The sequence below is a fragment of the Coturnix japonica genome, chromosome 2 (assembly GCF_054131305.1).
Source record: "Coturnix japonica strain WE chromosome 2, WE-NBRP24, whole genome shotgun sequence".
Lineage (NCBI taxonomy): Eukaryota > Metazoa > Chordata > Aves > Galliformes > Phasianidae > Coturnix > Coturnix japonica.
The window spans coordinates 119,199,832-119,225,404 of NC_140664.1; the positions used below are offsets into that span (position 1 = coordinate 119,199,832).

The window sequence follows — 25,573 nt, forward strand, 5'->3', positions numbered from 1 at the left end:
TGAATAAAGAAGAAAAAGAAACTGAAAACCAGAGGTCTTCATCTTAACTGCCCTGGTTATGTCAGAAAAAAATAAAAATAAAAATGGAGGAAATCTAGAAGATTTTGTGTGTTACTTCGAAACTCTCCTTGTAATGGTGAGTTTTAGGGGTTAGAATTTTGTCTTAAAGGATTTTACTTGATTATCACCACATGGCAGTATGAGCAGTTTTATTTTAACCTCAAAATTCTCTTTTTCTTAGTATTAGAACACTGATGCTGAAATAGGCATCACAACCATTTTAGTTGTGGGAGGACATCTCAGCTACAGCCCAGCTGGATATGAGGAGAATTAAAGATAAACATCTAGCTTGGGAAAGATTGACAATCTTTGTGGATGGACAGCCACCATATTCCTCTAACTAAAGCCAAAGCATGTGTTATGTGTGTTTTGTTAGTTTGAGATACAACAAGTATAAATATAAACAAATATATTGTTTAACCTACTTCTGCTTTGAGGACAGTGACACACATGGGGTAGTTCCGAGAGGTTTGGATGGAGTTGTTTCCATTCAAGTAATTCAGAAATTAGGTGCAGCTCAAGTTTACGTTAGCAGTTTAGGGTGGGGATGGCCCAAATTGATTTCTCACACAGACTAAATCTGTTCTTCAAATTTCTCATGCACAATGTGTTTTCCCATCCAGGTAGAGGACATTTCAGTATCAATGCTACTCACAGTGGCCAGGAGTGGCAACATAAAAGAAACTGTTCAATACCTCTGCTTACAGAGATAAGTGAAAGAGTCATTGCCAATAACTCTGTAGTAATAGCATAAGTAAGTACTGGGCCTGATTTGAATCTCTTGATAGTGATACTGGGATGCCAGAATATTTATCAAGTCATTAGGATAGGCTGTGCCTAGCTGATAAGATGACTACAACTGATGAAGTCCACCTGAAGGCTCTGATGATGTTGGGGTAGATTTGCAGCCAGCAACAGTGGGTAGCAGTGCTTGCCTTTAAGAGCAGCATGTACCGTTTGTCAGCAGAATTATGTAATCTTCTGCCGGGGGCAAGTTTGTGGAATCTTTAATGAACAGAATTAGGAAACGTCCTGATGTACACATTCCTCATACTGGGGAGCCAGAGCCCTGCTGAGGAAAGTTTCACTGTGTTAATAGCAGTGGGGAAGGACCTGAGAGAAAATTGTTACCAAGAGTGATTAACACAGGGCCTCATTTTACACTCTCCCCATGTCAAACTGCCAAACTTGTGATGGTTCTGTCCTTGGAAGATGAAATTGTCCTGTTTGTATCATTTAGTGTCTCAGTGTCATCAAATCAAAAGAACATTCTGTCATTTTGATTAGAACTTAATTTGGAACAAAGTTTCTGCTATAATCATCTGTAAGCAACATGAATGAGGAAGGATTTCTTTCTGCTTTTCTGATGTTTAATCAGCACATGTTATGTATCATGGATAAGATCAGGAGTTAGCACTTGAATTTAAGCTGAGAAGTGTTTTTCTTTGAGTGTCTTTTGTTAGTCAAGGCTTTAATAATTGCAGAAATATTTTATTGCACACTTCAACTCAGCTGCCCAGGTAAAGCACAGAAGTTAACACGGTTGTCTGTTTTTCCTTTTTGTTTCATTGTGGAACCCCTGTCTGCTAATGATCGTAGCCCTCTGGATAATGAGAGCTGTGGTCTGGCCACCAGGTCATGCAAGTTCAAGATACTGTTCCTGTATTTCTGTCTCCTTGTGTGTAGAGATATGGGCTCAGCATAAATCAGATGTTTTCCCTTAAAGGAATTTTAGATTATAATCATAAGGGGATTTATAAATGAAAAGGCTTTGTGCCGTTTACTTCCAGTAAACATAAAACAGTAGATAGAGGGGAGAAGTGGAGAAACAGCTTGTTTTGCTGTTCACAACAAATTAAGTGTATAAATCCTTAACAATGAATGAATACTATTGACAGAGAAAAGTAAATATGTCTTAATTCTTTCTGGCTTCTAAAACAGAGTCAATCAATAGCAATACTGTGCTTTCAAATGTGTTTTGAATTTGACAGTGTCTTTTTGACATTTATAAAGCACAGTGATGAGCATATAATTAAAGTTCTTTCCTTGTTTTTCAATATTGCGTTCTCAGTCTTCCAGACTTTAAGCTCGAGAGTGGCTGAACAAAGGAGGAGGGCTTGCCAGCAAGTGGCCCATTCCCATGCAATCCATGCTGTGCACCAGCAATGAGCTCCCCTTTGAACCCGGTGCCAAGCCAGCCCATGTACATGCACTGAGGAACATCCATTCCCAATGTACTTGGGTTTTTGTTTCAGTTACCACAAAAGTGAGGAATAGGATGTTTTTCTAAATTTATTTGCCTTAAAAAAAATTAAAAAATAATTGTCTAAATAGGAAGTATCAGAAATTTCATGGCAAAGAGAAGTGTTTTCTTGGGAGCTCACATATCTAGTGTGACTGCAGATAAAATACTGAACAGCATGTATAACCCTGGAACATTAGCACTGAATCCACAGGTAATGAATTTTGCTGTAGGCTGTTTTTCAATTGTTGTTTTCACTCCTTGCGCTCAGAGTGTGCTTTTCAGTAGTAAGTATCCTGTTCAGGATTACACACCAGCACTCCAGCCTGGGAGGGTTGGAGCAGGCTTAGCTGTGTCAGTAACACAAGCCCTGGAGCCAGCAAACTCTGTCACAAGCACACAAAAAAGGCATGGTACCAAGGCTGTCTAGGTTGCCTCACTGTTTGCATTGAGAAAATCATCATTTGGTCAGAACCATTGGTGGAAGTACGTACTTGCCTCAGATTTCTCATAAAATAGAAATTATTATTATAAAGCTGAACAGTGCATTAAAAAGTCACAGGATGATATATACAACCAGTCTGTAGGTCAGGGACAGGAAGTGGGGTCTTCCTCTTTCCATCTGGCTCCAGATTCATTCTCACTCTCATATACTTTGCCTGTCAGACTGGCCTCTCACTGGAGATGGGGCATGATGCTTTGAAACCTGCCCAACTCTTGCAAGGCTCCATCTGGAATACTGTATCCAGGTCTGGGGCCACCAGTACAGAAAAAATGTGGAGCTGTTGAAGCAGGTCCAGAGAAGGGCCACAAAGATGATCAGAGGGCTGGAGCATCTCTCTTGTGAAGGAAGGGTGAGGGAGCTGGGCTTGTTCAGCTTGGAGAAGGGGAGAAAGCTCCAGGGAGACTTCATTTTGGCCATCCAGTACCTGAAGGGAGCTTACAAACAGGAGGGGGACTAATTGCTAGCACAGTGTGATAGTGATTGGACAGATGGGAATGGCTTCAAACTAAAAGAGGGAAAATTCTGTTAGATGTTAGGAAGAAATTCTTTACTCAGAGGGTAATGAGGCTCTGGCACTGCTGCCCACAGAGGTTATGGATCCCCACTCTGTAGACGTGCTCAAGGCTGGGTGGGATGGGGTCCTGGGCAGTCTGATCTGGTGTGTGGCAGTCCTGCCCACAGCACCAGACCAATTAAGGACAAATTAAGGACCAATGTAAACCAATTGATTATTTCTAGTGACAGAGCGAAGTGAACCTGACAGCAGACATGGCTGTCATGTTGATGCGATGTTGCAATGTGGTAGCAGGCAAGGGCAGTTAGTTCATGGCATGCCCAGAGAGACAACTTGAACAACAAGAATTTTTCTGATATGTAAGTTACTATGTGAGATATTGCAGTATTTTTGTGAATTAGTTCATCCTAGAGAGTTGCTAAATTGATATAGAAAATCATCAGCAGGTGACATGACTGTATACAGGCCTCCAGAGGCCCAGTGCAGTTGCCTCTGGCTACGCTTTCCTGAAGGTGCCAAAGGTTGGATACCTAAAATTGATGCATTCACAATTATTTAGATCTTTAGAGATTAAAAGATAGTGTAACTGTTTCAAGCAGAAAGCTAATCCGTGACTAGCTGCTGAATGACTGTGCCAGGGAAAGGCATGCGTGATTGCTAAGGGCTCCTGCTTTAGGAAAAATACCAGCAGTTCCCCAAAGGGACTTGTATGAGCTCCTGGAGAGGGTGGGGTACAGCAAGAAAGCAGACAAGCGTGGTACAGCCCAATCAGCTTAGACAGAAGTCACGTGTGGGCTCAAGCCTGAGATCTCTGCATCATATGAATGTCATTCTGGTCCTGTCTCAGAAGAAAAGTGGAGCATGGGTCCTATGTGCGTTCTCTGTTGTGCACAGTTGGTTTACCCTCAGCAAATATTGTTCTAACAGAGCCAGCTGTCAGATTTGCATCTGTTGAACAGATACAAAACACTGATCTCAGTGGGAGGCAGGTACCTACTCTGCATAAGCACTTTTGCAAATCCCAAAAGGCATTTCTCCATTTTCAGACACTTCAGCATCTTTGAAAATCTTGCCCTTTGTGCCTAGCTTTAGCTCTCTACAAAACAGAGAGAAATCTGCCTCCCTAGGAAATGAAGCGGAGTTAAATTTATTCATATTTGCTTTAAGCTGTGGAACCACAGATAAGACGTGTGGCACAAAGGTGTGCTTCTTGTTCAGCTTATTACACAATGCAGCACGTGTGTGTTCATTATTGTCCATGCTGTCGTTGGCCTCATTTGAAAGATGTATCTATGAAGCAGAGGAAGGCAAGGTGCCACGTTAATGAATGATAGCTATAGAAAATACAGTATAGAAGCTACGCTATTTTGTGATGGCCCAGCTGTTCTTTTATGAAGGACACAAGCAATAGGATCTGCTTCGGGTATCCTCCTGTGTTTGAATGTCTTGCAGAAAAGAGAGAGAAAGCTACTACAGGTGCTCATTATGGTCATTGTGCAAGATGTTTGGTGAGATAAAGACAGCAAAGATGGCTAAATGCCTGGATCTGCAACTTTGGTGTCTAAAAGAGTTCTCAGTTTTCCTAAAGCTGTTTCACACACTGTGTGCTGAGACTCTTCTGCAGTGAATTCTAGGGCAACTTAACTGAGTCTCCCTTGTTGCAGTGGCCCCCTGGTCCCTCCCATGTTTGCTTCTCTGAATCTTGCCTGAACTGTCAACTTCAGGAGGTTTCAGAATCTAGCCTAGCACTCTTCTGATAACCTGAATAAAAGCAGATGTAGTGTTCATGCCCCGAAAAATCCTTTTGTCCTAGTTTTTCCATGGACTGCCTGGAGTGCAAATTATCATCTGACTTGTTTGCCCTAGCCCCAGATCCACGAACTCACATAGGCTGCCCTTTCACTGCTGGCCCTACCTTGACATCACTGGCTGCTGTTCTTTTACTGGGACACCAGCAGTGGATCTATCCCAGGCTCCCTAGGACATTCCATCCTCATCCTGACAGTGATTTTGGCCCTTGGATCAGGTAATGGTCTCTCCTCTATAGCTCAGAGTCCCCTTTCCCAGGGAAAATAAGAGGATAAGGCTTCTTTTGCTTTCTGCGTCCTCTTATTTTCTTGTCTGCATGGATAACATCATGCTCTATAAATATGATATATTTTAAAATTATGATTGACATTGTCCATTTAGAATTTGAGTTGGTTTATTTAGTTGGGGAACTTGACCTTTCCAAGTGGCAAATGCTGTTGAAAGCCATACCAGAACTTCTCTTAAGAATCTTTTCTTAAGGACAACGTCTTAGCTTTCAATAGCTGAGAGGCAACTGAGAGACAATAAAATGATAGAATTTGAAGCCAGAACACTTTGTTTTAATGCCTGGCCAGCCCAAGCATTCCAGTGCTCTGCTTGTATCTCTTCCATTTACTGCTATGAAGACAGAAATATGATCAAAGAAAAAAAGAGGAGGATCTGCAAAAAAAGTTGTTTAAGCTTCACAGAAACATTCTACGTTAGCAGCGCCAAAGGCTGAGAACTCTCTCAGTGTGTTAAAGCCTTTTAATAATTTGAGATCACATTATAATCCCCTTGTCCAGAATCCTTATAATTTATACATGGTTTAATACTTGGAATAAATTTATAGTCTCAATTTTTATTTATTTATTTATTTTCTTAAAAAAACTCGTACGCCATAGTCAAGGATAATCATTTTAAATGCTGAAATGTATTAAATGCATTAATTGCACTAGTTTAAATGTTTTATTTTGAGTTAAAGTCACTCAAAACTTTAATATGACAGATAAGATACAGAGTAATAATTCTCACTGTGACTCAGAACAGGAAACAAATCCTGACTTTGATCTGAGTAATAATGCTTCTCTCCCTGACCGACAAGGTTGCATTAGTGCCGTACTGAGCCTGCGGTTGAGGCTTAGCACTGGGAGCACCCAGAGAGAAGCTCTCAAGCACAGTGATGCAGCTGGGGGGGGGGGGGGGGGGGGCTGAGGCTTGCCCCGGGCTCAGCCCCACACTCCAGCCATGCAGATGGAGGGGACTTGTGCAGCTCAAGTGGGAGGTAAGCTTGGGATGTCACTCTTCCCTGCCTCAGAGATAGGAGCTGCCTGCCCCCATGCTCTTAATCTGTTTCAAGGCAGTCACAGCAATTAGCTTAGACCACTTCTGGCATAGAAAATGTGTTTCTTCTGATAAATAGATGTTTAAAGCTGGAGCACTTCATGCATTTGTTAGAGTGGTTAAATGAGCAAAGCAACAGACATGATACAACAGAAACATTTGGGGAAAGAACAGGCAGCTGAAACACATGTTTGAGGAGCAGTCATGGGATTGCAGTGAACCACATCTGCCTCACAAGGAACAGAATACATTTCCACAGCTCTGGTTCTGCTTCCAGCCCTAATGGCAAAGAGCGAGCTGGGCTCACCACGTATTCCCTCATTTAACCGGGGTGTGAAATGCGTGTTCTAGCAGCAAAATTTTGAATGAGCGTGGGGTCGGAAATTTAATCACACCGCTGTGCTGCTGAACTCTTGTGCTAGTTCACCTAAGGCCTGCTAATCACCTGCAGGGATACAGTCAAACCATTCAGGGATGGATTACTAGCAGCACGAAGGGCAAGCTGCCATGTCAGTCCCACTCTAAGACACCTAGGGGGTGTTTTGGATACCCAAACATATGTGTCCATCATAGTTTAAATGTCCCATGGTGTCCTGCCTCATATCAAAAGGCCACAGATTTCTCATTTAATGTGTCAGTTAACATAGGTGTTTGAGTACTAGAAATCACCTAAAATGGCACCATTCACCTATATTTAGACACTTTGTGTCTAATTTGCACCCGAATGCAACGTTACCCTTGCAGTTATTCAAGCTTGTAAGAGAAAGAAGAAATATCTGCTCAGTTCTGCAGTCTCACTTCAGTAGGTCACTTCCACCTATTTTATAAAACCACAGTGAGTTGGTGGTCTTGTGGTTTGTACAGATTTTCCTAATTTTTTAATGTTTTCATTGGGAAGAAGACATATTTCAAAACTGTGTGCCTGAAGTTAATCTAGCACTATTAAGTTTCAGAGTTGACTTGCGTTTGAAAGACCCTAACTTCTTCACCTCATAGGCCATCATCTCCCTTGTGCCAAATATTTTGAAGGAAAGTTGGTCTTGGCAGCATGTTTGGAAAGTTACAGGAATCCAGCTAAGCTGAATCATAGGCGAAATTGTTATATTTGTGTGACTTTCACAAAAGATATTCTACCAAAATCTCTGTTTTCCTCCTGAACTCCCATGATGGTATGGACGGAAGAACTTGGTCAACCTGGTTTCAGAATCTGAAGGTTACATGAGTGCTCAGACACCTACCAGTATGAATCCCATACCTCTTTTTAAAAGCAGCCTCAGTGGGCAACACGGTGGCTCCATCAAACTGGTCTCTCCATTTTTGACCACTCTGCTACTCTTCTTTTTAATGTCCAGCTTGGGCAAACATTACTGCCACATGCCTAATCTCAGTCCTCCCCAGATAAAATATTTCTGTTCCAGGGTATTTTGACTGCACTCCATCCTTTTCAGGAAATTACTTCAGAACTAATTCTGTTGCTTCTTTACTTTTCCCATCTCCTTGATGTATTAATAACACCAGGTGCCACCTGTGGCGCCCAGTCAGCTGTCTCAGATCAGAAAAAAAATAGCAACAAGGCATCCTTATTTGATTTAAACACTAAACCACTTGCAGCTCATATGGGATTTGGATGAGAATTTTTATGTGATAATGAACTGTAAGGCCCAACTATGGGTCTTCTTCTTTATTCAATGGAAAAAAATCTGCTTAAGGTGATTGACAATCCTGCAGTGCTTGTGCATGGAAATAGTGCCAGGGGCTCATTGCCAGGTGGCACTGTTGGAGGCAAAAACTCATAAAAAGCATTAGGGCCTGTGCTGTGAGGCATTTGGATTCTGAGTGTCTAGCTTGATTTTCCCTAAGGCACTTGGATTTGCCTCAAAGTAGTGGACATCTAAGTTTTGAAAATAAGAACCATTCCCTTAGGGAAATCAAGACTGAAAATCTGGAGCTGCATTTGTATATGTACGTTATATAAATATCTAGAATACATACTACTTGGAATGAATGCATATAAACCCTCAAGTATCAGTCCATAAAGCCAGAAACTACCAGAGATCGTAGATAAATTCTGTCAATGAACAGATTTAAATTTCAGTGACTTCTTAAGGAAAGATTGTATTTTTGCCTTGCTTTAATTGCCACATGCAGCAGTTTCAGAGGAAAGCATGTCTGGCTAAGCAGTTAGCAAAAAAATGATACCATTAGCACATGATATATTGTGTTGTTTTCTGTACCATGGATTCTCCTCCGTATTGCTTCAGCTTACCCAGATCTCACAACAAACTCTAGCCTGTCTTTCTGCAGCCTGGCTGTTATTCCTGCTAAGATCAATGCCTCCTGGTTGACTGCAGATATTTAATTGTCCCCAGACGTGTAATGAACAGACTGGAGCCTTACTGTACATTCAACTCTGAGGATAAAGGTCCGTGACCAAACCTTTCTCTGAGCAAAAGTCACTTAACACATTTTTGCATTACAAAATATCCCACAACGAGATCTCACTGGAACCAGATGTTTGTAGCAAAAAGCATATGGCAAGAGGATGTAGATCCATTTTTCTTAAATCCTCTTGAAAAGTCATTGTATCATAGCCCAGATTCTGCTAAAATTCATGCTTATAATCCCCAAAGCCTTTTCTCAGTCAAAAAAAAAAAAAAAAAAGAAACACATCTCTGCTTTCATTGCTTGTGAATCATTTCCACAACCATTGATTTCCAATGGTTTGCAAAGAAAGCAGCTGTGAAGAGAATTTGACCCACAGTGTACAAGGTGTGCATGAAGCTTGAATGAATGGAACATGTGTGAAGAATTACTGAATGAGTGTTTGTCCTTGAGGAACAGAGACAATGGCTGAATAAAAGTCAGCCTTTGTGTGTTCCATAAATATTTGATCTCAGCCTGAAGAGATAGAAGTTTCCAAACAATATGTATGCTGTTTATGATATCATGTCATCTCATATTATACACTGCTTGTTGGTGCATGACAGCTGCTTAATCTGTTTATGTAGTTGGATTTAATCAGGTGAGTATGTTCTTATTGCCAGGATTAGGGTGTCTGACAGCATCCTTCTTTTTAAATTGAAACTCACTGCCAATGCAGACAAGAGCAGGGCCTTAAATAACACTGTAATCCAATGCCTCGGGCTAATGAAGGCTAAACAGCATTTCAGCCATTTGTTTAACTCCCTCAAACCCACGGGTGCTGCATCTGCCACAGGGGTTAACTGAAGGCTAGTTGCATGGTCAGGTATGTGCCCTTTGTGCCAACAAGGCAGGGATCCAGCAGATGTGAGAAGAACATTGTAAGGCACCTGGAAGGGAGAATCCAGGCCTGGAGAAGTGAGTACAGAAAGCTGAGGCTGGCGGGCTTTCTGGGTGGCACGCAGCCGGGTCCTTCATGCCCATTGCTGGACTCCTTTGTTTTTGGGAAGGTTTGTGCTGCTGTCTGTGCTACTCCAAAGAATGGCAGAGGGAGTACAGGCATTTACTAGCATCTGAGAAGGAGTCACGCTTCAGATCTTTTTGCAGGAGGTAGTTGGTATGTGGCATCTTTAAACACAGAGCTGCTCAGTCACAGCCCAAGCTGCTCTATGCAGAGATGTGGTCTTGCCAATGGTAGGAGAATTGACAGTCTACTGTATTTCTACAATAATCTCCCCCAGTCTTTGTTTAATTTGCTCTTCACCAGGGATCTTTCAGGCAATTGCCTGAAAGTTATTAGGTGATAAGAATGCTTTCAATGGCATTTGCAATATGTAGAAAACAGTAAGCCAGACAGGCCTTGGTGTTTAATAACAATTTATTTATTTAATAAATGTGAATCATTTACAAAACAAATATGGAATGGCAGTCTAAGCTCAGAAAAAGGAAACAAGGCTTTTCTTTGAAGGTTTTCAATAACCAGTCTGTATTTTCAGTTTTTATCAGTCTCTTCTATTTAAAGAAATGCATGCTGTCTTGATGTCTTTCCACATTCATACAGAGCTACTACGTGTCATACATGGGTACAGTAATAGGAAACTTTGAAATACATGAAAAGCTGGTCTGGTATCACTGCAGGAATTTTATTACATTGTGAGAACAATTTAGAATGCTCTTTAAAAATTTTAAACTGAAATATTTGACTGATGGGTATGATATGAATTTCATTTTTGACATGTTTGGTAAAGCATCATTCCCAAATGCTCAAAGCAATCTTACTTTGTTTGTGAGGTATGCCTTTATAAAACCATAAACCACTTAAAGGTATTATGTAATATTGAGATATCATGTTTTGTGTAATAGGACTTGACTTTCTCTGTGATGATCTAAAAACAGTTCTCATCCACTGATGACTATATTCTCACCACACCCTTTTTTTAGGGATTTTTTTTCCAGTTTTGGAGATGAGTGACTGAAACACAGGCTGTATCTACACTGGAAATGCTGGTATAGGGATTCCAGTACATTATGGAAATGAAATATGCTTTGTATAGGCACAATTGGACAAACAGTCTTGCTTTGTACTGCAATAATGAAATCATTTTACCCTTCAAATAAAACAAGCTGTACTAGTACAGCACGATTTTCCTAATGTGCCCGAAAACTTAAATTCTACTGGACAGGTCTTTATCTAAATGAAAATCCTGTCTGAGCAGATTTTTAGGATTTTCCACCTTTGTCTGGACTTTATGGTTGGATGCCTTGCAGCCCTGGGGCGCTGCTCTGACCATGCTGCTGCACTCAGCCACTCAGAACACACCAGTATGAGCAGCATGCATGGGGTCAGACCATGCTGGGTGTGCTGTGAGGCTCCTGTGCTGCTGCTGTGACTCTGTGCATCAGTAGCTTGTCTCACTAAAATCCAGGCCATGCAATGAAAAACAGTTCCTGATGAGTTCCCTGAAAAACAATAATTTAGCTTCTTCATAAGGGGAACTAACTGTACTGCAACGGAATGTTTCTGGGATAGCAGAATGTTTGTTTACCAGATCATATGCATATTGTGAGTGAGCCTTTAGGCTAGGGGAGGACACATAGTGTTTATATCCACATACACACAGATGAAAGCTGCTCTGAAAGTACTGCCTCCTATTTTATTATTTTGGCCTGCGGCATCAGAGGCAGATGTTTGTGGTATGGCTGTAAATGCTGAACCTTCCTACCTTCCATCTTGAAAGGTACTTGGTAATTCTGGAACTGTCAATCAAGTAGAGAAAATTCTCAATATTTCTTGAAAGGAAGAGAAAAAGTTTTAGAAAATCCGTGTATTAGTCTTGGGTAACTTTTCTAGGCCTCATTCTATTTTTCCTTTTTATTCCATTGCACTGGCTGGTAATAATGTATTTATCAGCTTTTAACTTAGTTTCTGTAACAATTATTTTAGCAATCAAACATATTAATCAGAGTCAGAATGTTCTTTAATATTACAAATTTATAATATATATTTAAAAATACATATTATATAAAAAGTAGACTCTTAAATAGAGAACATTGTTTTTAATATGGAAAACCAAGCCTCTTTTTAACCTTTGGGTATTGCACATTTGCTTTTAAGTGCTAGAGAAAGAAAAGAAAGAAATAATACAAAAACTAGTGTAACATCTACAGACCTCATGATCAAGAGCCAAATATTATGCAACCTGAAAATACTGTGCAGCTGAGCTTCATGTAGAGTTAGATCACTGTAACCATGGAGAAAGCACTATGAGGAACAGGTTTATCACATTGTTTTCACTATTGCCAGTTGGATGCAGAACTAAATAAAATCAGTGGGACTTTTCAGAACAAGCACTCACTATCTGCTATGTATTATGTCTTCCCTCCCACCCACAAAGGCACGCCAGGTCAGCGGACCCTGTTCTCCGGAAAATGGTTTTGGGTGCTTTACACTGTATGGTGAGTGCTCTTGCCAAAAGGATTTAACCAACAGGATAAGCACATTCTTTTGGTTGGGATTCACCAGCCTAGTAATCCCCTGTCTGAAGACTGTGTTGCTCAAGAAATAAATCCTGTCTAGCCAAAAAGAGGGAAGGAATGAGATCCCAAGATGACTACCAGTACATTCCTCTAAACTTCCCAAAAGTTTGGTTCAAAACAGATTATTCTCAAGGTGATCTTACAATTATTAATACACTCCTCGTGACTTGGATAACTTTCATAAGAGGGCAGAAGTATTTTTGTGGTTATGGCTCAGAAGCAACACTGTGGAGGTGTGTTGCAGGGGCAGTTGTAACATCATTCCATGGACTGATGAAGTCCTCAGGAAAATGCTCACAAATGTGGATACATAAAGGAACTTGCTTGTATTTGGGAGCCCACATTTGAAAAGAGGAACTTTAATCCCTTCATACTGCATTTTACTCAGCTACACGCAACTCTGCTGGGAAGCTTCATTAATGCAATTGAAGGCCATTTTGATCCTTCAAGAATGGTATTACAGAAACGCAGGATTATATCACCTCTAATTCTCATTGTTCCTGAAGAATAATCAGTATAGAATTTCAACTGAAAATGCCTGAATATATCTTTTGCTAGATATGTGCTGAGCCATAAGGGTTGTCTCTCTGTAAAATGCAGTGTGAACATAGGGAATGTGATTTGGGTCTTTGCCTTGTTTTTGGGACAGAATAATTCATTGTGGCTACTTGTCTTTCATTCATCCTGCTTGGCAAGTGTGTTGGGGCAAGAGGAGGAAGGAAATACTCTCCTTGTCCCAGTTTGCCAGAGGAGGAAGAATAATGGGTATCTCCCTCTCTCCTCCCTTTCATCAGGAGCTGCCCTCAGAGCAATCATGTTGGAAGTGAAAAAAGAGGAAGATACATTTCGTTTCCTCCTCATATTTGTCTTCCCCTCATCTTCATCCAGAGATGGTATCTTTGGTCCTCTTGTCAGAAAAATGTGAGTCAATTTATAATTTCTCTTTTGGTAGTACCTATGGTGTGCGGGACACATGAGTAAGAAATTAGACCTAGAAAAGTCTGGAAAACTAATTATCAATTTTATTTATTTATTTATTTATTTATTTATTTAAATTATTTTGATTTTTTTTTCCTGAAACAAAAATGTGGGAGTTTCTGTCAGTTAATTTGTTTTGGTAACAGCATAACACATAAGAATTACTGTCCTGCATGTAATTTCTCTGCTTGTTATTGCCTTCCCTGAACTACCTCTCAGTAAAATAGTCCTTCCCCAGGGCCATTCTCAGATGGAAAGCTCTGGACTAAGAACCAGAGAGAAAGCTGGAAGCTGAGTGACAGGACACACTTACCACTTAATGAGGCTGGCAGAGACACAAGGCAGCACTGCAGTGGCCATAGGAACCTTTCCTAAACCATTTCTGATGACAAAGAATAGTTTTAGCCTCAGGACTTTAGTGTCTTGTTTCCACCATGCTTTTATGAGACAGCTTACATCAGCTCTACCCTCCAGAGATAAAGCACCCTTTGTTTCATTCAATGAAGATGTGATATAAACAAAACCAACACCTCTAATCTGCATCTGTCTCCATTCTGGCAGTTTTTTCTCCTCTAGAAAATCTCAAGTCTTTGGGTTTCATGGCATGGGAAGCAGATAAAGTGAGGTCCTGAAAGAGAGGGATGCATCTGAGGGAAATGCTACAAGTGAATAAACACCACTGGGATAATTTATTTCTCTTCTTTTAGCAAAACGGGTTACTGTTTCGCAGTCCAGCCTAACGAGATGGAACTCCCATTGGTATCCTGCAAATATGCTTCTGTTGTCACTGTATATTTATTATTCTATGTAGTTTGTGGTGTTCTATCTTTATCTTCTTATTTTTAATTCCAGAGATGTTAAAATAAATATGACTTTGTGATTTTTGGACCATGAAAACGAGAGGCCAGGAGTCCTTGTGGAAAATGGTGTTTAGAAACTATATCTTTGTCACATGATCCCTAAAGACACAAGAGTCACAAAAGTTGAGGAAAAAGTGTATTAGGCACAATCCAGCATTCTTCTCTACCTGCTTCACGCATCGAACACAGGATCAAATGAAGATCTCTATGTACTTGTGGTGTATTTTGTACCAGCATGGTACAAAATGAAGTGGGGAAAGAAATTGCTAATCAAATAGTTACCTTTCTTGGTGAAGTAGCCATGGAAAGAGTAGAGCAGGGATGGTCACACCAACTCAGAGAGGAAAATAATGCGTGGCAAGGGAAAGGGTTAATTTGTCTTCCAGATTCCCTTTGCTCCAGCACAATACTCCAGGTGTATCAGAACCAGAGCATTCTTGGAGCAGTTTTCAGGTAAGAGGATGGCCCTGGAACTATATAAGCAGCATGGATTAGGCCTTCTTGTTTTGTACTGTAATAACATTCAAGGATACAGCATGAAGAGAAAAAGTGATGGCTTTTATATGACACATAGTTGATCCCAGGTGAAAGAGGTATTGGACAAGAAAATGTCTGCAACTAGGAAAGGGCATCTGAAGAACATTATCAGCACTTACTGACGGTGGTACTAGCAGGGGAAAATGAAGGAGAAAACTGGATGGTGAATAAAGAGATTTCTTTAAACACTGTAAGCTTTCTAGGTGTGTATTTCCAGAGGTATAAAGTGAGGACTTAGATGTGTCTATGAAATGTGGGAGGGCGAGTTCCATAGTTATGGACCTGGGCTGCGCACTCCCAACTGGCCCCAGGCACCATTCATGCCTGAACAGTGAGGAGCATCTGCTCTGCTGTGTCTCCAGGCTTCTGCAGTCCTCTCTGCAGGTAACACGGACCATTAAAGATGATAAAATACTGCAGTGTGAAGTGACGTGACACTTAATCCCTGGATGCCCTACAGCCTATTGGGATCCTCAGTCACCAACTGGATGTCAACTAATTGCAACGAATAAGGCAAATTAGATGGCTGGAAGAGGGAACCTCAGAAAACAGCTGGGCTAGGAGCTAAGTTTGTTTTGTAAAGTGTGCACACAAAAATATACTTACACACATGCATGTTTAAAGAGGTTGAAGAGGCATATAGGCGCTCAGATACTTCAAATGACTTGGACCTTCAGTACCCCTAAGAATTCCTTTAGATCCACCTAGAATAATGCAAGAATGTGACTACTTGCCTACAGCATATATGCAAATATATTTATACCTGAGCTACTTACCTTGTCCTCTTTCATAATTTAGACACAACTAATTTCAGTTGAAAGTTCAGTCTTCTAATAAAAAGGAGTCATTGTAAAAATGTGTATTTCTCACTACTGATATAACAGGAGTTCTGAGGTGGATAAGGTGAATCCTGCAGTTGAAGACATTTTTGTCATTTCTTGCCTTGACTTTCTGTGCGTAAATTAATGGTAACCACTCCCATTTTACCCATCTTTGTGTCACTTGAAGTTTGGTTTTGGGAGGAGGGGATCATACATCCTGTAGACATTCTGATAGAAGATGATGGTGTGGCAAAAGCTCTACACACATCTGTGACATTGCTACTAAACATGGCTGGCTGCACAGCTCACAAAAGGAAAGCCAAAATGTTGTCTTTATTATGAACCAGGTGCAGCCTTCCCACCCTGCCTGCACAGGAACAAATATGCTCAACCACTGCAATCAAAGCATACATGGAAAGACTGACTATTTTATTCCATCTGTCACCTATTTTGAAGATTGATGCTCTGAACTTCCATATGTTTTCTCACATTCCTCTGACTGACCATTAACTTCCCCTTTGTAAGCTGGAGTCTATAACTAACACCTGATTTCACTTGAATCAGTGGCAGTAAGCACCATACATCCCGTTGTGTTCGGAGTTTGAGAATGAGTTTGGAGCGAGAATTTTTTTGAGTGTGGGGAACTCAGCTGCTCTTGTTCTTAGAAACCCATACTTTGAAATCACTTCTATTGGCTTACTCCAAATATTTTGCACATCAAAACATCTTTTTATTCACCTGAAAATTTTATATGTCAGTGTGATGTTATTACCACAGTTAAGTGAATAGCTCAATGTGATGATATGGCAGTCCATATATACCAAACAGAAGAATTTGTCAGTGCTTCTTTGGCTCACATTAGTTTTAAAAGCCTTCTAATACATCATGTTATTTGAAGAACCAATATTCCCTGTGTGTGTGAAAGAGAAAAAGGAACAGAGAGTATGCAGAAATTCCTACAGGCATACTAAGTCAAAACACACTGTTATACATTTTGTCCCCACAGGATAATGGTGAGACATCCACAGTATGTGGCCTACTTTTCTCACAGACCCAAGATTAAAGTCTTGAGAACTGAGAAATGCACTAAATGTTTGCTCTGTATTCCCTTATCACGTTCACACGCAGATCCTGATGTGATAAGTACAGGCTGTCCTTCCCCTGGCAGCCCACAGGACCACAACCCAGGGTGGGAGGGCTCTGATCTGTTTTGGAAATGAAGCCTATGCGAAACATTTTTGGAAATAATCCAGCTATTATTAAAATGAGTGAAGGGGGGGAAAAAAAGCCAACCCCATCCCACAACCTTTCTGCAGTATTTTTGGGACCAGCTCTCAAAATAGTATTATTATTATTATTTTTTTAATGCAGTAGAAGTCATTCAAAAGGATATTCTGGTCAAATTCCAGTTTGAATAGTAGCATTTTATTGATTTGGACTAACCCCTCATTTCTGCTGAATAATGCAAACCCAGTATGGATTTGGAAGGTGGAAGGCTGGATTTTCTTCCTGTCCATATTTTAAATCACATCTGACTTCATATTGCTTGCAACACTGATTTCTAGTGAACTTTTTAGGTGAGACTGACTTTGCACAAGTGTTTGAGAAATATCATTTTTCCATGTAATTGGAGTAGTTTAAGGCAGCCTATTTTTATGACTCCTATTATTGTGATAGCTGGATGTTTAATGTTGATTTGCTTAGATTTTGATCTTGTGTGAGATTTTGCCCACTTGCCTTATATTTGAAAACATAATAAATTAAAAAATCCCTCAGAGCAGTGGTTTCCCAGACACTGTTGCTAGGTGATCCTCCAAAGCAGAATGAATTTTTAAACTCCTCGGGCTCCAGGCACCTGAGTAACAACCGGTAACCACACATTCAAATGAGAAGGCAGCATCACCATTTTCCAGTTGCTTCCCAGTTTTTCATCCTTCTAATATGCAGACTGAGATGGGCAACAGCTGTTCTAATCTAATCTTTTACTCCCGTGGAAAATGGGCAAGGCATTTACAAATACTATCAAGGTTAGAGGAATTAGTTGGGTAGAATATCAACATACGTAAAGCACATCAGTTTGCACCTCCTTTTTATCTCTTCTGGCAGCTATGTATGTAACATTATTTGTGTTAAAAGGGAAATACATGTGTTTATATAAATAAATAGTCAAAGGTGAGCATGAACTTTTGAAAAGCTGAAAGTCTGTGCTGGATGATGAAATACAACAAAATCATTTATTTTTTAACACAGTTTTATAAAAACAGGACCTCCTAAATCTTGGTCAATTTAATTAGAATTTAGGTCAGAATTTGTTAATAATGTTCTTCAAAACAAGCTATTATCTTAAGAAGTCTTTCAGACAGAACTTGAGGTTTCACCTTTTTTGTCTTCACTAATTATACTGTCTGTTTTTCACAAGGCTCAGGTCAGCACAGACAGACTGCAGCAAACAGATAACATGTACAATGTCCCTTGCATTCTGCAATAATGTTTCATATCAATGTGATAGTGTAATAAAAAGCAAATAGAGCCAGCAAATCTGTTTTACTTTCTTGACTTCCTTGCTTCTAGGAAGTTACTAAAGCATTGTAAAGTCTCTGCTTGATTTACGCTGCCGTAATTCCTCTGGAAAAGAAGGAAAGTTTTAACATTTCATAATGTTCACAAGCTTCCTTATCTCCGATAAGCTGCAAATCCTCCCCCTTTCTTCCTTGAGACTCCCTACATTAATCAGAATATTCTCTCACGCACAAAATACAGCTCATTGTCTTCCTCTAAGCCGAAGTTCGCATCTCTGCTGAAATGAGTATGCCAGTGCTGAGAGGGGGCCAGTCAAGGCATGACAGTGATAGCACATGGAGAAGTCATCCTTCTGCAGGTCGCTCCTTTCCTCTTCCCCATGGGAGAGGCACACCAACACCTCCTGGCTCTGTGAGAAAAAGTCCAAACTTCATTTCTGATTTTATACCAACAAATACCCAACAGTGTTACAGAAAATTAGTTACATCACTATAATCTGTGACTGTGTAAAGGCTATTATAATGCACAAATGCCAGAGAGACTGGATTAAGCTTGCACTGGCAGCTCTAATATTCACATTGAATTACTGACATTGCTGCCTTAATAACAGTACTTTCACTTCGGTTTTTGTGTATGATTTTCATAAGCTTTGTAAAAGTGAAATTTGGAAAAAAATAAGACCAAGCCATCTCATTTTCCGAGCTTTTTGTTGCACCTATATGAGTTATAAGGAATGCTATCAATATCAAGAAAAAACAACAACAAAAAGGTTTTCAAAATATTTTATGCACATATTTCTTTTTTCCTATTTTCACATTAGACACATGAATGAGGCTGTGTGAAGCTAGGCTGGGCTGGGAAGTTGCTGGGAATCTGCTTTCATTAGCCCCTTGCCTGTCCTGCTCCTGGGAGCACATTAAGTGAATTAAAGCCAAACCGTGACTCTAAAAGCTGGGTAGATTCCTGTTTCTACCCTCCAGCACGTCTCATTCCAGCATACTGATGGCATAGTTCTGGCTGTGCCTGCCAGGCAGATGGCTGATGTGGTGGCTCTCTTCCTCTTTCTGGGTGGCTGTGAAGATGTAACAAACAAAGAATGAATCCTTATTGTCTGTGTGAAGCTGAAGGAGGGAGAAACGGATGGAGCATTTTCCAAAGACTGGCTGAAAGCACCTCCAGGATAGATCTTTTCCATTGCACTGGAGTCAGCGGTGGTACTAGAGCTGCAGACAGAGTGTTTCCTCTCCTCTGGCTCCATTCCCTTAATGCATTCCTTTCTCAGACTCTCCCACCCTTTTCTCATTGAGTGGGTTCTGGTGCTATGCACCCATCAAGGAAAGACAGACTTCACTAGGCCTAGTTTCAAGTTCACTCAGTAAAGTGTGGGAGAATGAGACTATCCTAAATAAAAGCTTGGCAGAATTGTTGTTAGCATGGCCAAGAATAACTTTTCTTCCACCCTTCTTTTTGCTAATGGGTCAGAACAGTGACAAAGGTTTTTATAAACTCTTGAGTCTCAAGTCAACATGTGGCAAGGCAAATCTCAGGCCAAGCAACTCAAGCCTGGCATTTGAAAACAAAGTCCTTAATGCAGGAAGTGTCCTGTGAATGTATTGAATGAGAGCTTTCACCATTATCAAGTATTAGTCAAGAGTAATGCAGACAAAGACAAAAATGGAAAGTTTTTCTGGTGACTAAGTAACTAACATTGGTGGTGTGAAAGTTTTTGCCAATGTATGGGAGTTGCTAGGTCACGGCCTAAACCAGAAAGTGTAGCTAACCCAGGTAGCAGATCCTCACCCCCGTTTAAGGGTTAGCAGCCAATGGAGCAGCATTTCTATTTGGTGATCATGCCCTTCTTGAGACTCCACCAGCCTTTGGAAAGGGTAAGTATTACTTTCTAAACAAAATATTGACTGATATGGTTACAAGCATGCTGCTGTCCTGGTAGAAGGCACTGTTGCACCTTCCTTTGCTGCACATCCAGTAAGGTGGGTCTTCTCCATATGGAGATGGATGGACTAGACAAGCTTTCTCATCACCACTTCTTTCTTGCGCATCATAGCCACCAGGAGGGTTTCAGGGAAGTAAAAAAAAACAGAAACCACATCTGAGCAATTAGGTGAGCCGTCAGTACTCTTGCACATTTTCGTATGACAACCTACTGTAGGCAGCACTGTAAGAGTAATCTCTAGGGTTTTGTGAGGGCTTGTTTACTCAGTGCAGTGAACAGTATGGAAGCACTGGAGGTTCACTGTTGTTACCGCTGACAAGTCCACTTCCTTCTTCCCCAAAGACCTTACTGCATATTATACGTTATCCTGTGAGCTGAAAAATATCTGTAAAAATTAACTGAATATTTACAGGTGGTCTGATTTGTTGTCTGAGTTTTACTGTTTATAGATGAGCAATATTATTTTCTTCATAAACTGAGAAGCTGAGAGACACAATTCAGAAGTGAATTTCATGTAAAGCTTGAGGATCAGTACTTGTGTACTGCAGATTTCAGTCTAAAGCATCAAAATAGAGACCTTTTGAGACTGTCAGAAATAATGTTCTGGGAGGCAGATGCAGGGAATTTGTTTAGGGTTATGACTCTTCTTCACGATGCAGTTAGTTAACCTATTTAGAACTCTGGTCTGTGCTTGGAAGTGACAATGAACAGGATTAATATTCAGAAAGAAAACAGAGCCTGGTGTCTGATCCTTCTAATTATTATAATTGCAGTAAGGGCTGAAAATATTGGCTCAAAATAAACAGCAACCTCTCGTAATGTTTGCTATACAAGTCACATTGAACAGAACCAAAACCTCAAAGGAGAAATATGTTTTCTAGCCTCCCACAGGACTAGCTTGGTATTTTGACAAAATCTTGAACACAAACAGTATTACCACCAAGATAATCTCTTATCTGGAATAGATCTTTTAATGGATAGGATTGTGTACTGCTATCTGGTAGTCAAGCTAATCAGCCATAAATAACCCTGAAAGGAGACCAGAACAGTAGCAGATATTACTGGTGGGAAGGTTCACTGGCAGCCCTGATTTTAACATTGCTCTCTTTAAATCACTTACCCGTCACACTGCTATTCAAGTAATTAATTGTTATGGGATAAGTTCTCAGCTTATATAATATTACTCTGTCTTAAATTTATGATGATAGGTCGATGTAAAGCACCTGAAGTCTTTGTCTCATTTTCTTTCTTAAATCAACATGGATTTGAAATGAAAAAAAGAAATACTAATTTATTTGCTTTATTACATGGCAGAGAAATTAATGCTGTTTCATTGACTGCATGTTTAAGCATAGGTACCAGTGACACTTCAGGCTGTCTTTTCTTCATTTGGCTCTTGGTACACAAGGGCACAAGTCTCCTCATGGCCTTGTGCTATGTGTACCAGCCCATGCAGCTGCTGGGTAAAGTAAATAAGTTGCCCCAAATGACATCAGATGCCTGAGTTTAAATACCAGAAAACATTTCTAAGAAAGAAACTATTATGAAATTGTGCTGAGAAGAGAATAATAGGCACTAGGCCCAGGGCAGAGTCCCATCATCCAACCCATACAGGTGTATCTTTGACATTGCTGTGCCACTTTATTTTTGTTTATTTGTATCTAGCATTTAATCTTAGCTTCAGAACAAGGACTTACCTTCTGTACTTTGTACTGGATTCCATCACAGGAAATGGAAACTTGAAAATATAATCAGTAGATCTAAAGACATGCTGACTCTGTGTAGAATTCCACAAAACAACCAAGTCTTTGTCATGTACTTTATATATTGTTATACATATATATGCTGGAAATATGTGTATAGCATCACCAAGAATTAAATTACTGTTAAAAAATGATCTTCCTACCATGCAAACTCTGAGAACCATTGAAGTGAAGCTTACTGGGAGTCTGTGACTGGGTTGTTAGAAAAATCTCATCTGAGCCCCTATGCAGCACAAAAATCCTGCCATTAAGGCTGGCTCAGTTTGAATCTGTTTCAGAAAGACATCCTGTCTTGTCTGAAAGCCTTCAGATGAAGGAGAATACACAGCAAGCTGTTTCAATAGTTAATTGCATGCACTGTTAAAAACTTGTCCTTTATTTCCAGTCTTATTCCTTCTTTTTTTTTTTTTTTTTTTTTTTTTTTTTTTTTTTTTTTTTTTTTCCTTTTCTTGAAAGGAAGGGATTAGAAAAGAGAGCAATTCAGCTGTGGATCTCATCAGGCTTGTTCAACACTGTTCACTTGTATTCCCTCCAGTAACTATTCCTGTTTTCTCACCAGCTCATAAATGAACTTCAGCCTTAGATGGATCCTCAATATAGATACAATACTCATTATTCCAATTTAAGTCATTTTAAATGAAGGATAACCTCTTTCCATTGGATTACACACAAGCAAAACCACCTTACTGAGAAGAAAGTGTTTTCAAATGGAGCTGACAGCATATTCTGTTCTATTCACAAGCACCTTTCTGAGCAAAACTAGCACAATGCTACTTGCACCAATACTTAAATGTTCTCCTTTCATCACCATGGCCATGGAGTGTACATTAAGCAAATGCTGAAGTGTTAGGATCTGGAATATGGGGACTTGCAAGCAGCAAAATTTGTTCCAAGGAGAGAAAGATGCCTGGTTTTGTTCTGCAACCTGTTTTCATCTCCCAGGTAGCCTCAGATGATGAGGAAAACATCATCTTATGGATGGCCCCATAAAGAAATTACTCTGCCTCATTACCCTGAGAATAGCTTTGCTGAGAAAGACTTAGTGGTACTGGTAGATGGCAGCTGAACATGAGCCAGCAGTGTGCCCATGCAGCTCGGAAAGCAAACTGTATTCTGGGCTGTATCAAAAGAATTGTAGCCAGCAGCTCAGGGAGGAACTCTTGCCCCTCTGCGCTGGTAAGACCTCACCTGAAGTACTGCACCCAGATGTGGAGTCCTCAGCACAGGAGAGACATGGACCTGTTGGAGACCATCCAGAGGAGGGCCAAAAAATTATCTGAGGGGTGGAACACCTCTCCTAGAAAAACAAGCTGAGAGAGCTGGGGCTGTTCAGCCTGAAGAAAAGAAGGCTCCAGGAAGACCTGAGAGTGGCCTCTCAGTATTTAAATGGGGCTGTAAGAAAGAAGGGAACAGATTCTTTAGCAGGGTTGGTGGTGATAGGACAGGGGGAATCGTTTCAAATTAAAAAATGGAGAGATTTCGATGGGACATAAGGAAGAAGCTTTTTTACCTTGAGGGTGGTGAGGCACTGACACACACTGCTGAGAGAGGTGGTTGTTGCCCTGTCCCTGGAGACATTCTAGGTCATTCTGGTCCAGACTCAGCAACCTGACCAAGCTGTAGGTGTTCCTGCTCATTGCAGTGAAGTTGGACTAGATGGTCTGTAAGGGTCTCTTCCAACTCAAATGATTCTCTGATTCTATTATTATCTCTACGGGAGTTCAAAAAGTCCTCTAGACTATCAGTAGACAAGCCTTGTCAAAGAAGGCACCAAAGAGGACTCCTGCTTCTGAAATAAAGATAAAATTGAGATCCTGACTGACCTGATTTATTTGGAGTTTGGTTCTTTATATCAGAAATCTCTCACACTCTTGTATCTATCAACTTAAATGCTTATGTTCTCTTTTTATCCTTCCAATTACTTAGTTAACAGAGTGAAACTTAGTCGCTCACTTCTAAGTATATAGTGAAAAATAGAATTGTAGTTGTTACAAAACTTTTTCACAGATGAAAGGTCACATTTGATACATATTTTGAATTTAAATAACTATAAGGCATGTGGAACAAGACAAAATTAAGCTTGCATCAGTGCCTCAGCCTATGAGACTGATGACAATGTAATAGCATTAGCCATGAGTTATTGAATGGGAATTACTGGATGCAATTGTGACTGTGTCAAGATATTGGACTGCCTTTGTGGCTCCTGTCCCTCAAGTCCACCAATGTTAGGGATTCTCAAGTCTGAATTGCACCAGCATTTTTCTATAAGAACAAGAAGAAGGACACTTTTGACACTTAACACAAATTGCATTGTTTATCTTACTGTCAACATTATATCTCTTCATTCAGTGGGATCAGGAGCCTACTGCCAAATAGCTTTGTAACATCAGTTGTTTGAGCAAAGGCCTGTTCAGTCAAGTGTTTCACTGCTCATCTGTCACTGGGGTTGCCAGTAATAACAATTAGCTTGACTTAGTTTTGTATTTTAACAACAGCTTAATATTACTCAGATCTTTCCCTCACTCATAATCTAAGATACCTTTCTGCTGAATGTGGTTTTAATTAAGTCTGTGTTCGCAACTTTTGCACAAGCTGTTGAAAAATTCCTCCTCTGTAAGAAAAGTGATGATGCAGTAAATGCTACTGTGGCAGAGACTGAGTTTTTATTAGATGCATGTTGAACCCTTATGAATTCATGGCTTTAGATGAGCATGTGTAGATTCCAAAGGAAAAATGGAATAGATTTAACAAATGTAAGAAGTGTGAAATAAGCAGGTGCTGATACAAGTACTGTTGTACATTGAGAGGTTGTGTATCCATACAGTAAGTGTGACCAAAAGCAGCATGAAGCGTGGGCTGACTGGCCTTCCATGTGGTTGAGTAGTATCAAGCTGATGAAGAGGACTGTGTTGGAGCATTACTGCAGCACCGCTGATTCACTGCACAAGAAAACAGTCACATTTTTCAAGAACGTCACAGGAAACAAGTGGAGCCTGGAACATAACTGTTGCATAAGTACAGCTCTCACATATCTGTGCATGTGACAGATAGATAATTCTTTGCAAGATATCAGCTACTGAACCATTACCCCTCATCTTCACAAAGGAAATTTGAGTTCCAAACTCTCTTAACAAGACAAAGCTGTTACACTGATAATCCTCCCCAGATGCCCCAAATAATTCCTTGGTAACTGAAGAAAAAAAAAGAAAAAAAAGAAGAAGAGGAAGTTGTTATATATGTAGAATTATGTTATGAGCACGAATCAGTTTCATCTGGAGCAGATCTCATGTGTCCTTAGCTCGGCTTCTACTCAGTCGTGGAAGGCATGACATTTATGTTTCTTTACAAACAGACTGGGATTTGAGACTGAACAATCTTTTTGATAATAGACATTCAGAAATATAATCATCACCCTCTCCTCCTTTTTATTGTCCAGAAGCAAACATTTTATAAAGTTCACTCCTAATATTCTGCCAATAAACATTTTAGTGATCCTAGCAACAACCTGTAGAAGTGCTGTAAATATACTTGGCAAGTTTAGTGCCCCCAGCCACTTTAAACAGTCACTTTCCACTTATTTTATATATTTTGCACATGTGGAGAACGGCAAAGGAGGGTGGAGCAGCACACACAGGACCCACAATATTCATCCGTTTTGTATCTAGAAAGGTGGAAACTTCCTGCCTGAAAACTTTTGTCAGGGCTCTGATGTGATCTTTCTTTTGTAGA

The 25,573-nt window shown here is 40.2% G+C and overlaps 1 long non-coding RNA gene across 2 annotated transcripts in view; it reads left to right on the top strand.

Moving 5' to 3' along the window:
* The window catches only part of LOC107309067 (uncharacterized), a 118,910-nt gene that overhangs the window by 54,489 nt on the left and 38,848 nt on the right, over positions 1–25,573 (top strand). The window contains exons 2-3 of one of the 2 annotated variants that reach the window (XR_014943059.1): positions 12,270–12,330; positions 13,206–13,332. This is a non-coding gene — a long non-coding RNA (uncharacterized LOC107309067). The remainder of the gene's footprint in view (positions 1–12,269; positions 12,331–13,205; positions 13,333–25,573) is intronic. The other variant, XR_001553061.3, reaches the window with a different exon arrangement.